Source organism: Marmota marmota, unplaced genomic scaffold, assembly GCF_001458135.2.
Source record: "Marmota marmota marmota unplaced genomic scaffold, marMar, whole genome shotgun sequence".
Lineage (NCBI taxonomy): Eukaryota > Metazoa > Chordata > Mammalia > Rodentia > Sciuridae > Marmota > Marmota marmota.
The window spans coordinates 4,540,478-4,554,400 of NW_026000079.1; the positions used below are offsets into that span (position 1 = coordinate 4,540,478).

A 13,923-nucleotide genomic window follows, 5' to 3' on the forward strand; every position below is an offset into this window, starting at 1 on the left:
AGCAGCAGCCTCCAGACTGCTGGCTGCTGCCCCCTCCACAGCAGCCGGAGCCCCCTGAGGGCTGGCTGCAGCAGCCAGAGCTCTGTCTGTGGCGGTGGGACCTGCGGGGCCGGTGGTGGCTCAGGCAGCAGCCCCCACCCCCAGAGCTGCAGCAGCCCCCACCCCCAGAGCTGCAGCAGCCCCCGGAGCTGACACTGCAGCAGGAAGGGGCTGGAGGGCACTTTGGGGGACACTTCGGGGGGCACTTTGGGGGGCACTTAGGGGTTTGGCATTTTTGAGGGCACTTGGGAGGGGGCTGGCACTGCTGCTGGCTCTGCTGGCAGGACATCTTGGCAGGCGGGTGTTCAGGAGCTGAGGGAGAGACAAACACCAGTCAGACCAGGACACAGGGCACCTGCCCACTCTTGTCCTTTCTGCTTCATTTCTAGTTCCTTCATTTTGAAGAACCGTTGAAGTGTAATCCTAGATAATTCATCACTAGACGTTGTATTATTTTCCTAGTTTGTCCAATGCTCTGGCACTATGTGTTTTGAGTCCCACAATTTCTTTCTAGAATTGTCAAGTGTTCTTGTAATCTTTACAGGGAAACCCAGGCAGCAAGCTACAAGAGAAAAATACCTGCTGAAATTAAACATCTAGCAAACAAAGACAGCACATTTTCTCACCTTGTCAACTAGAGCCCTGGGACTGTTATTCTAGGAACCTGGCAGGTATGAATAATTTCCTGAAGCATGAATATCAGAGATTCTTTCTTGGAGTAATGTCCTATGTGAATTCTGTAAAACCTTGGGCATGCATGATCATGATCGTTCCTGAAGATCACCTGTTGCTAGTGAGGAAGCTGAAGAGCAGCATTTCCTGTGCAGAGGTGGGATCTGAACTCAGGGACCCGCTCTGGTCTGGTGTGCTGCTGTTCTCAGTGTACCAAGGCCTCACACTGACATCTGGGTGCAGTGACTCAGTCGCTATGTTCGGCTTAAAGAGTTATCCAACTCCTATTCTGATCCATAGGGAGAGAGTTTCAAAAAGCCCCCAATGCTCCATGATTCTTTCTCTCTCCACTGGTTGAGGACTACTACTTCCAGCTCATCGGGGAAAGAAGGGTCACAGTTTTATTTTCAAAGCTCCTCTTGAAGCTGTCCTAATAGTTTGGTCACTGGGGCTCCAATTCCTTTGACCCCAGAGCCACAGCCTGCAGCTGATCAATTTGGAACAGCACAAAGGCACCCTTGTCTAATTCTTGTGTTTCCAGTTGGCCAGCTCCCCCTGGCTCCTACACCCAGCCTCCCTTCACCTCCTGTGTCTCTCTTCTCTATCAAGGTACACCCAGCTCCTAGGACCCTGCCCATCCTCCCTCTTCCTCTGGTCTGAGCATCTCTCTGGGGAAGCCCGGTTTTTGCTCCTAGTGGACACTTACCGGGTCTCAGGCAGCACCGGTCTGTAGGCACCTCAGAAGGAGAGTGGATGGAGGTGCTCTGGCCCTGAACCTTTTTATCCTGGCCTTGTCCTCTACCTCAGTGTGTGAGACAGAGCCTGGGCATGAGAGGACCCACTTCCTGAAACCCACACGGCCCTGTGACCTGTGATGACTGGCTGTTCCTCCCCTGACTTCCTCTATAGGCTCAGAGCAGCTGCTCCCAGCTAGGAATATGGGGTAGAAATGGGGGTGGGTGGGGTCAGAAAGTCCCTACCACCATTTCACCTTGTTCTTCCTGGAAAACACCTGCCTTGCTTGATTTGGGAGATTTTTTTATTTTGAAGATTTATTTTCTTTCTTTTTTTTTTTTCTTTTGCATTCCAATTCTTAGCTTGATAGCCTCTGTGTGTGTGTGTGTGTGTGTGTGTATTATAGCAATTAAAAAGCTGGCTAAAAAGTCTAAAAAACCTAGAAAGCATAGGTTTTAACTTCTATTTCCCATGAGACTTAAGAAAAATGAAAGACCTCATTATTCTTTTTCTCATTTGGCAACTCTACAATAGAGATAATATGAAAATAACTCCCCAGGGGTGCCTGAGTCAATGAGCTAATGCAAAAAGAAAATTTCGGACAGATTTTATAATATGCTACAGTCTTTAAACAAATGCCAACACATCAATTTTTAAGGTACAACTGCGTCCCAAGGAGATGGGATCTGGTGAGAAAATGCAAGAAACTTTTATTGAGGTTTTAATGAGAATTTAGGAAAGAATAAAGTTTTGTGAAGGAGAGAGTGATGACTTGATCATCTAATCAAAGTAAAAATTCAGATTTTTCAGGAGTTACATGGATAGGCTTTAGAAAAATCCATCGAGGAGGACAATAAAAGGTAGAGAAGACAGATTATACAAAGCTGGGACACTGCCTGGTGTAATGAGCCAGGAGAGAGACCTCCCAGTGGCATGGAGAGGGGTAGATGTTTAAAGCAGGAGTATCAGATATTTCATATGACATATTTTTCTTTTATCTCATAAGCTAATTTCAACTTCTGATCTCTTGGAGTTTCAATTCAGTTAACACAGACTTTTTCTTGCAAGAAATATTGGGATGTTCATACTCTCAGGAGATTAAGGGAAAAGGTTAGAGTTTACATCTGGGTTAAGACAGTAAGTCAGATAACAAGAATCCCTACATGGTACCAAAATGCTATTTAACAAGTAGACTAACTTTTCCAATGAAGGAGAATGAGAGCTGAGAATGATGGATCGTGTTAAGAAAGCCTACTTTCTCCAGACTTGGAGAAGAACCCTGGAATTCCCTAGATCCCAGATGGATATTGATTTGATAATATCTAGGTCACTTTGTTCAGTGTGAATCCTGCCAGCTCTAGACTAAAATGTGGTGTGTGTGTTCCATATTTCTGTTAGTAACTGGTGTTTCCTAGTGTCCTGCTCCTTAAACTGCTCTGCCTCTTCTCTGCCTCATCCCTCCTGTTCTACTTCCATTTAGTTTCAAACTTGTTCTCTTTCCATCTCTCACTCATGGGAAAAATGGCCCCAGGTCATTAAGGGAATCTCATCCTGGGATCCCAGTGGGTTCACAAGGGGCTCTAATCTCTGCTGACTCGTGTTTGAGGCCTGTGCACGGTGACGTGTTCTCCCACCCCCACTTTAAGCTTTGCTATCTCCCTTCAGAAACGTTCTTAGGCTGACATGGCTTAGTTACTTTTAGTTCATCCCTCCCTCTTGAAGATTTCTCCCTAATCTGTGTACTTCTCAAACAATGTGGTTCTAACATAACTTGCTCTGTGAGTCATCTTTCAAAGGTTCACAATGAACTCTCTTTGATTCTATAGTTTGGGGTTTTGTATTTACATATTCCTCATCAGGCTGCAAAGTGAGGCTGTGCATTCAATGGGTGGCCAATTTAAAAGTCAATCTAATAATACTACCATTAACTTTATATGTGACTGAAGCCATCATCATCAGAACTCTCTGGGACATTCACAGTATAGTGTATTAGTCTTATCACCCTGCAGAAATCTGGCACTGAATTACCTGGGTCTGACTCAGGCCGTTCCCAAGGGTGCATCTCAAGAACAGTCAAGACATTGGTTACTCAGCTTACACAGATAGTTCTAATCCAGAAGCCGAGCCCATCGTTCCAAGGATGACGAGGTTGGAAACCATTCTGTCCATGCCTTGTTCACCACCAGGGCAGCACCCATCAATTATCTTGCATGGGATTAGGTCATAAGGTGCTAGCATGAGGTGACATCATGAGCACTATTTCTCTACCCTGAGGATCAGATCTTGATGGCCTGGGTGCTGTTTTGATATTAATAATGTGCACTAGGACAGGAGTGATTGAGTGTGTTTCTTACATCATCACGGTCTCCTGATCTCAGGATATAGGAAAAAAGAATGCTGGTGAGAATTAATTTGGATTGTGTGGATTTTACTGTGTCCCAGAACCAACACTACACAAGTGATTTTTAATTTGTCTTTTTCTATAGCAAACTCCTGTTTATATACTAATAATAAATCAATACTTCAAAATCATTAGAAGAATGTAAAACCATTTCTTTATAAATAGTTGAGTAAAATATTTTAATCTTGGCAAAACACATTTTAAAATCTTACCACATAATGAAAAACAATACTGCATTCCAGAAAGCACAATAAAAATAAAAGGAAAAACAACCAACTAAGGAAAAATAAAAATAACTAGCTAAGGAAAATGAAAATACACAAGTCAGAAATAGTATTAAAATCCAAAAATATCAAGTTCTTATAATTTTATTGGAAACAAATTTGTCTACCAATGAATGGACAAAGCACAAGAAGAAACAAATAGCTTATAAAATACAAATTACCAATTACCAATACACTTCCAAAATTATTGTTTTATATTTGTTGATAGAAATAATCTAAGAAATATGTAGAAAACAAGGATGGTCCAGGGATGGGGCTTCTTAGGTTTCTTTGTATTAAACCGGAAAAGACTCCAAATGGGTAAGAAAATTCAATATTGATAAAGGTAATGAAAATGAGTCTTATGCTTTTGGAAATATAAACTAGCATAACCAATTAAGATGGAAATTTGGTGATTCATTAGTCAACAGAAAATTATAGTAGTATGTGCAAATTAAAATTAAAATGAGCATATGCTTTTGTACAACAGTCATGTTTCCGACTATGTAAGTTAAGCAGAGAAACTTTAATAAAGAATGTATGCATAAGAATTATTACTACAGGAAATAACAGTAAGAGAAAATTATAAGATATAATATCAGACTACAGAATAAGTTAATCAATTTATATCAGCAATAAGTGACTCAGAAATATAATTTTAAAAATTATATTTAAAATAACAAAAATGTATAGGGTCTAAAATATAATTTGGGAATGAATATTTTGATAAAACAAGTAAACTTTATTCAAAGACAACTTGGAATACTGAATTCAATAGAGGGATATACTATATTCATGGATGAACAGAAAGAAAATTATGGCAAAATAATATAATTCTTCATGAAAAAATGTATATGATCAACAAAATTTTCATCAAAATTCAAGTGTTTTGCTTTATTTTCATTTTCTAGGGTATTAAAACTGACTAAAGTTTATATGAAACAGAAAAATTCTAGTAAGCACCAAGACAATCTTAAGAAATGATGGGACCTGAGTGATTAGATATCGCATTTGATTTTACATCTAAGGTAATGAAGGCAGGAGGATGGTCTCACAGGGATAGACAAACTGGCAGCGAAAGGCTTATCCACCCAATTACAATCTACAAATGTGTGGTTATGACAGAAGAATATTTTAGATTATTAGGGAAAGCAGAATATTGGATTATGCTACTGAGACAATTGATTATCCATTTGGGAAAATGTTAAAGTAAAGATAAAATGCACCAAAATACTTTTCTGTGTGGAATAGAGACCTTAATGAAAGAATCAAAACAAATCTTACAATTTTTTTAGAGGAAAAATGAAACAACAGATTCTGACTTCATGAAAAGTTGGGATTTCTTAAAATGTGAAAAGTACAAACAATAAGGTTTAGCTATGTTGAAAATAAAACCTCTGCTCATCAAGTGACACTATTAAAATATATGGGAAAATATATGCACACCACATTTAGTAGCACACACTGCACTTGGAAATAGAGAGATTTACAAACACAGATAATAGGAGTCAATGGCCAAGTTGGGGGTCACAAGTGAGAGAGTTTGGAGGAATCTGTGTTTTCCTTCAGGCCTGCAGACCTGGAGCTGAAGAATCAGCACTGAGGGGGAGATGGGAAGCCTGGCCCCCACTCCAAGAAGGAGGCTGAGAAGCAGGCCCCGCTGAGGACAGGCACAGCAGGCTGTCACGGAAGTCACCTCCGCCCTCTTCCAACTCAGGCTCCAGGCCATGGATGGAGGCAGTGAGCGGCACCAGTCATCACCTGCCCCAGGGCCACGTGGGCGTCAGGAGGCGCCCTCCCATGCCCAGGCTCTGTCTCACATGCTGAGGGCAGAGCCCAAGGCCAGGATAAAAGGGCCCCAGCCTGGAGCCTCTCCATCCACTCACCTGAGGTGCCCCGGCCCCTGTGCTGCCTGTGACCAGGTAAGTGGGAAGAGGAGCAGGACTGTCCCAGAGGGAGGCTCAGCCCAGAGCAGGAGGGGAGGCTGGAAGCTCCTCCAGGAGAGGCAGTGGCTCCAAGGACAGAGGGAGAGAATGCCTAGACATTCTGACGGAGGAGGAGGAGCTGGGGGGGCAGGAGAGACTGGAAGACTCTGATGATCTGTGTGTCTGTGCTCCATGCTCTAGATTCATCCTGTATCCTCTGAATCTCTCGTATTCCAGAGAGGTCACATGAACTCTTCATTCAGAAGAGCTGGTTTGGGGTATCAGCCAAATCCCTTCCCCAAGCCTGGAAGGGATCACTGTTGTTTACAAATACTGGGGACCCGGGGAGGCGTAATTGGGGCTTGATAAACTCAGATACCTGTGACCCTCACCCTCACCAGGTAACATTCAGTTGGTCAGGAGTGGTACCTGGGATCTATATCGCATGCCCCAAAGTTGAACAGTGAGTAAGGGTTGAAGTTCATGATGCCAAGGAGAAAGATGGAGGAGGCTGTGGGTTGCAGAGTGGGCATCACCAGACCTGGCGGCCACAATTACCTTGGAGTCCCACTTCTTCCATTTATAAAGTGATTCGGGACAATGCTTTCCAAGGATGGCCCTCTCCAATTCTGACTGTAGTGCAGTGTATATATTGTCAGCTGTAGGATAATGAAATATATAAGTCATATATATACTCACAGATATATGGTAATAACATGTGTCTGTTAGCAAGGCTATCTGGGAAATTCTTTCCTTTTTCCTAAACAGAGAGAATTGCATCTCTAAACTGTTCCTCGATAGGATATTTTCAGATTCTGAGTGGTGCACAGTAGCAGGCGTGAGCCGGGTTTTGTGGATATCAATTTGCCTTCTCCACTTAAAGGATGTTCCTCTGGGCCAGTGTGTTGATACAGTTGTTCTCTTTTTCTTGCTTTGTTGAAAGAAGATAGTCCATTTCTATCTTATGAAAGCATCCTGAGGTTCCAATGAGATGGCACAGAAGCATTTGACAGACTACGCTAGGGGTCCTTCTCTGTGACGTAACCTGAACAAGTTTGAAAAACTTAAGGAGGAAAATGAGGGTAAAAAGACAAGACAGGAGAACTCTGTGTCGGGGTCTGACTGTGTCTGTCCCTCCCTCAGCTCCTGAACACCCGCCTGCCAAGATGTCCTGCCAGCAGAGCCAGCAGCAGTGCCAGCCCCCTCCCAAGTGCCCTCAAAAGTGCCAGGCCCCTAAGTGCCCCCCAAAGTGCCCCCCGAAGTGTCCCCCAAAGTGCCCTCCAGCCCCTTCCTGCTGCAGTGTCAGCTCCGGGGGCTGCTGCAGCTCTGGGGGTGGGGGCTGCTGCAGCTCTGGGGGTGGGGGCTGCTGCCTGAGCCACCACCGGCCCCGCAGGTCCCACCGCCACAGACAGAGCTCTGGCTGCTGCAGCCAGCCCTCAGGGGGCTCCGGCTGCTGTGGAGGGGGCAGCAGCCAGCAGTCTGGAGGCTGCTGCTAAAAAGGCACCCTGAATCTAGAAGATCTTAATTGGAAGAAGGAAACATCCCCATGTTTTCTCCTCTTGCTCCTCCTCCTGGATCTGTCCACCATGCTGAGCAGTCTTGGTGAAGTCATGGTGCTGAGAAGTCTAAGCTCAAACCTCGGTGATCTTTCTCTGTTGTTCAGAATCTCATAGCTCCTCCCCAAACACCTTCGCTGACTTCTTTTACCATATGGTGGCACAGACTCTATGTCCCTCTGAGTATGTCTCATCGCATACCCAGGCAACGAGATAGAATATGAAATAATAAAGCCTGAATTCTGCATTTGGTTTGCCTCTGCTGATTTTATTTGTCATTGTTCTGGTCTCCTGGTCTCCTCAAGCCTCAGCACCCACAGACCTTCAAGCTTTGCCACTTGTTCCACTGATATCCTTCATAGTGAAGCGATATTTCTTTGGTTGAGAATCCAATACAGAGTCCCCTCGTGCTTAGTTGTCCTGATTCTTCATGCCCTCTACTCTGTGATGATTCCTCAGTCTTTGTCTCTCTCGACTTTGACCTTTTCCAAGAGCCAGAGGTTTGGTGGGATGGTTCTTCTGGACTAAATTCAGATAATCATTTCTGCAGAGATTCCCAAAAGTGGTACCCTGTTCTTCTTAGGTCCTGAAATTAAGTCACACATAACATCTAATTGTCCCATTCTTGGTGACATAACTTTGACCACTTGGTTTAGGTGATGTCTACCAGGATTCTTCATCGCCTAGTGACTATGAAGTACGGGGAGAAACTCTGAGACTATTTAAATACTTATATTTTATCAAACATTGACCCAGAATGTTTTTTGGTTTTCATTGATGGCTTTTTTATAAAATAATTGTTATTATGTCATTATTGATATTATTGAGTATAATTCGTATTTTACATATTAAGCTTAGATTTTACCACCTTGCTGAGCTCTTATTACATCAAATTTATTGCAAATAGTGTTCTTATGTATTTATATGTCCTATATCATAATTTTATTTCCTCAGGCTGAGCACTTAGAACAATCATTGTGTAAAAGGACATGCTGTTTTAAGTTTAAGTTCATTACTCATATGTATTGCTATCTAGAACAGTTGGGCTAATTTATATTACCTCCCCAGAAAGTGAATGTGTAAGGCCACACACTCTCACACATTCTGAGTTTTGTCAGTGCTATAATAATTATTATATTGAAATAAATAAATGAATCTGATAGCCTGCTTCCCAAGTACAAATATTTCTTCGTTTTTCTTTGTATTTATTTGAATATTATTAAATTTGGACATCTTTCCTCTCTGCTGGTGAAAGTGTTTGAGAGAGAGAGCAGATGGTATTCCTTATCCATTAGGTATTTTCTGTTTTATTTATTTTTTAATTTGTAAGATTTATTTATATATTATGGATATTAATTCTTCATATTGTGCATGAATTGTATTTTTCTCTATTTGACTTTGTCTTTTTGTCTTACATGTGGTAATTATTGCCATGTAAATTTGATTTTTTTGTATTATGTAATTTAGCAATGTTTTCCCTTTACATACTATAAAATTCATGACATTCTTAAATGTGTCCTCAATTTTATTAAGGCTATATTTTGTTGATCAACTTGTGTTATATTCGTGTGCCAGTATGTAAAATGAAACTCACCACTCTGTATGATTAATATGCAACAAGAAAAGTAAAATAATAATTAGGAACCTTAGAGTCAATCTAATAAAAGATGTAAAAGACCTCTACAATGAAAACTACAGAACAGTAAAGAAAGTGAAGAAGACCTTAAAAGATGGAAAGATCTCCCATGTTGTTGGATAGGCAGAATTGACATGGTCAAATGGCCATACTACCAAAAGCACTATACAGATTCAATGCAATTCCTATTAAAATCCAATGATGTTTTTCATAGAAATAGAAAAAGCAATCATGAAATCCATTTGGAAAACATAAGAGGCCCAGAATAACCAAAGCAATTCTTAGAAAAGTGTAGCAGAAGGCATCAGAATATCAGACCTTAAATTATACCACAGAGCTATAGTAACAAAACGGCATGGTATTGACATCAAAACAAACATGAAGATCAAAGGAACAGAATAGAAGACACAGAGACAAACCTGCATAAATACAGTTACCTCATACTACACAGAGGCACCATCAATGTACACTGGAGAAAAGATAGCCTCTTCAACAAAGCGTGCTATGAAAAAATTGTGAATCCATGTGTAGCAGAATAAAATTTAACCTCTTTCTCTCATCCTGCACAAAACTCATCTCAAAGTGGATCAAAGACCGAGATATTAGACAAGGAACTCTGCACCTCCTAAAAGACAATGTAGGCCACTCTGTCAGTTCAGGAACTGACTAAATAAAATTTTTTAAAAAATCAATAAATGGGATGGCATTAAATTAAAAAGCTTCTTCACAGCAAAGAAACTGTGAAGAAGAGTGTGAAGAGAGACCTTACGGAATGGAAGAAAATCTTTGCTACCTGAACCTCAGATAGGGCATTAATATACAAAATATACAAAGAACTCAAAATTCTTAGCACCAAGAAAAAAAACCCAAATACCCAATATATTAATGGGCAAGAAACTAAACAGACATTTCTCAAAAGAAGAAATACAAATGGTCAACAATATATAAAAAAAATGTTCAACATCTCTAGAAATTAGAGAAATACAAATTAAAACTACACTGAAATTTCATCTCTCTCCAGTCAGCATGGCAATTCTCAAGAATACAAATGACAATAAGTGTTGGCAAAGATGTGGGGGAAAGGGTACACTCATACATTGCTGGTGGGACTGAAAATTGGTGCAACCACTCTAGAAAGCAGTATGGAGCTTCTTCAGAAAACTTGGAATGGAACCACCATTTGACCCAGCTATCCCACTCCTCGATTTATACCCAAAGGATTTAAAATCAGCACACTACAGTGACACAGCCACATCCATGTTTACAGCAGCTCAATTCACAATGGCTAGACTATGAAGCCAACCTAGATGCCCTTCAACAGATGAATGGATGAAGAAAACGTGGAATATAGTCACAATGTGGTATTCCTCAGCCATAAAATGAAGGCCTTTCTGAATTTTGCAGGGAAATGGAAGGATCTGGAGGCACTTATGCTAAGTGAAATAAGACAATCCTAAAAAGTCCAAGGTCAAATATTCTCTCTGATATGTGGGCACTAACACACAATAAGGAGGAGGGAGGGAAAGAATACAAGTTCAGAAGGTTAGACAAAGTTGAATGAAGGAAAAGAAGAGGAGTCAGGAGTGAGAAAGACAGAATAACTCTGACATATACCTTTCCTATGTACATATGCGAACACACCACAGTGAATCTCCACATCATGTACAGCCACGAGACTGGGATCTTACTTAGAACAAGATGTATGCCGTGTTTGTACAAATATGTCAAGTTATGCGCTACTGTCATGTGTAACTAAAAAGAACAAATAAATGTCATGCATAACTAAAAAGAACAAATAAGAACATATATTAGGAAGTAATTTTAAAGGGCAATTTGTCAATTATAATTTAAAAGAGCAATTTCCAGGGAGGGGGAAATCTCAATCCATTACTTGCTAGGTAGAGGCTCAGAGGAGAGTGGGAGGCACAGAGGTAAATTAATTCAGTGTGTTTTCTCCCCTAAGATCTCATTCATCCTCCCTGCAATTACCTGAGGGAATGATGATGTAAGAGAGAGACTCCCTCAGAAAGTATTTGCTGGACATAAAGTTCGGCTCAGGGAGGTGTGTGTGGATACCAGGTTGAGAAGTGGTGTTCTGTGAGGGTTAACTTAGGTATCAACACAATATTATGGTATGGGTTACCCAGTTTTCGATCAAACATAAGCCCAGATATTGCTGTGAAGATTTTTTCAAAATGTGATTAATATATGCATCAATAGCTTTTGAGTGAAACACATTGCCCTCCAAAATCAGGGTGGGCCTCAACAATCAGTTGAGAGCCTCAGATCCTGTAAGGAACAAGAAATCCTGCCTTTAGGTTGCATTTAGACTCAGGACTAACCTCAACTCTTCCCTGGTCTCTGTCCTGCTGGACTGACCTGAGCCTTCAGACTTACCGAACTCTAATAGTCTGAGCCGGTTCCTAAGACACGTCTCCCCTGACCCCTGTCTCTCTCTCAATGTCTTCCTCCTTTTGGCTAGGTTTCCCTGAAGAACCCTGGCCAATACAGTGTGGGTGCAGGGGTGTTTATATGAAGCAGGTAGGAAACAGACATTGTGTCCTTTGTCCATTATATTTTTCTGTGTTTATTATTTTTCTTGAAGATCTATTCATATAAGAGATAAGTTCATTCTTTACTGGACATGGGTTATATTTTTCTCAGCTGACAACTTTCCTTTGCACTTGACATATGGTATGTTTTGACATACAAATTTAATTTTTATGTCATTCATTTTTATGGCACTGGGGATTGAACCCAGGGGCACTCCACCACTGAGACACATCCCAACCTTTTAAAATTTTTTGGAATTTTGAGACAGGGTCTCACTAAGTTGCCCAGGATGGCCTTGAACTTGCAATCCTCCTGTTTCAGTTTCCCAAGTAGCGGGGATTATAGTTGTATACTGCCATGTCCAACATTCAAATCTTTATTACAAATTTGTTTTGCATTCTTAAAATATCTTTCTGACTTAACAATTAAGAAACAATTTCTTATATTTTCTATTAGTTTTAGACTATCATTTTATCCTTTATAATTTATAGAAAGATTTTAGAGAGAGTTAAACATAAATTCATCAATGTGCCCACTCATGGCTTGTTACAGGAGGAAAGTCAGAGAGCACAGTGGAAAATCAATCCAGCGTTTTCTCCCTCAGCATCTCAGCACTGCTCCTTACTGTTACCTGAGGACATAAGAGAATACCGATAAAAGAGACAAAGGTGAATAACGATAAGATAAGAGAATACCGATAAAAGAGACAAGGTGGATAGGTGGCCTCAGAAAGTTTGGGATGGACATAAACGTTTACTGAATGGTCTCAAAGCCATCGATAGCTAACATCCAAGCCTCAGGATCCAACACCCAGGCCCAGTGATGCTGTTGCATACTGCTGATTTAGCACCTAAGTCCATGCTGCCCTGTCTCAAGACAGAGACGTGGGACAGATGACCTCTTCTCCCCATCATTTAGCAATTGGGAACAGGGCTCTTGGGTGAGCCAAGACAAGGATATCCTGGTCATGTCCCCGTCCCCATACCTAAGCCTATGGGAAAAACCTGAGCAAATGTGTTTCACAAGTTAGACGGTGGCAGACCTCCGCAGGGTGATCACTGTGTCTCTCTCACTGTGGTCTCCTGTGAAGTTGACCTAAACCATTGTAGAATGGTATGAAGTCATGTCAATGCCAATAATAAAACACTTAAAATTCTATTAACCACCCATCTACACTTAACTTTTGCCTAGTTGCTGATGAAATATAAGGCTGGAGTTGTGCTGTCAACGCATTTATTAAAACATCATTTGTAGGCTGTCTCACATAAACAGTATCTATATCTATATCTACATTTATATCTATATCTATTAATACCTATGTCCAAGTCTAGCATACATTTACATCCCTATCTAAGCACACACATGCATATATATGATCAATTAAATGCAATACTCTAAAATACCCCAAATTTATGAGCACATACATTTCACCAGATATCGTTCCTCCATGTCCATTGTAACCTGGATGTGGGTACATTCAACCAATCTGGAACCCATCCCATGCTATGGCAAATCACTGCGGAAACTTCCTGAAGGGAGAACTTTTTTCACATCATTAATGCTAGGTCTCATTTGCTTTCATCTAATTAATTTTCCTATTTTTTAAATGTTGCCCTCCAGACATGGGAAAACACACACACACACACACACACACATGCACACACAACAGGGGAAAAAAAACCTCATTCCCTTTTAATTACCAATATACAAGCACTTCTATTATAGTCATACCTGTTACAGGACCTGACCAGGCATTTCCCCTCTGTGATCCTGTTGTCCCTCACAAGAGTCTGGACACTAACCTTCTTCATCTCTACTATAACATTCACGAACCTGAGAACGAGCAATGTGATTTCCACAGCTAGTAAGTAGCAGAACCAGGCGTGTTTGAGTTCTGCTCCAGGATGGTGTAGACACACATGGGTGCACACACAGACATGCACACCTATACACAGGGTCCAGTGAGATGGCCGGGGACTCTCCCTGAGGGCCGGGACACACCAGGGAAGTTTAGAGGCTTTTAACTAAAGTTCAAAGAAAATAAGAAAAAAAAATGGCTTTGGAGGCCTAGCTCCAAGAAGAGGTTCTGAGGGTTGGTCCTGGGAACTGTTCTGATTGAGTGTGTCATCTGTGCTCATAGGAC

The 13,923-nt window shown here is 41.3% G+C and overlaps 1 long non-coding RNA gene across 1 annotated transcript; it reads left to right on the forward strand.

Moving 5' to 3' along the window:
• The first annotated feature begins 5,872 nt into the window (after positions 1 to 5,872).
• Positions 5,873 to 7,838, forward strand: LOC125620272. Its single transcript, XR_007351887.1, has 2 exons — positions 5,873 to 6,032; positions 7,179 to 7,838. It is a non-coding gene; the product is annotated as an uncharacterized LOC125620272 (long non-coding RNA).
• Positions 7,839 to 13,923: the final 6,085 nt, after the last annotated feature.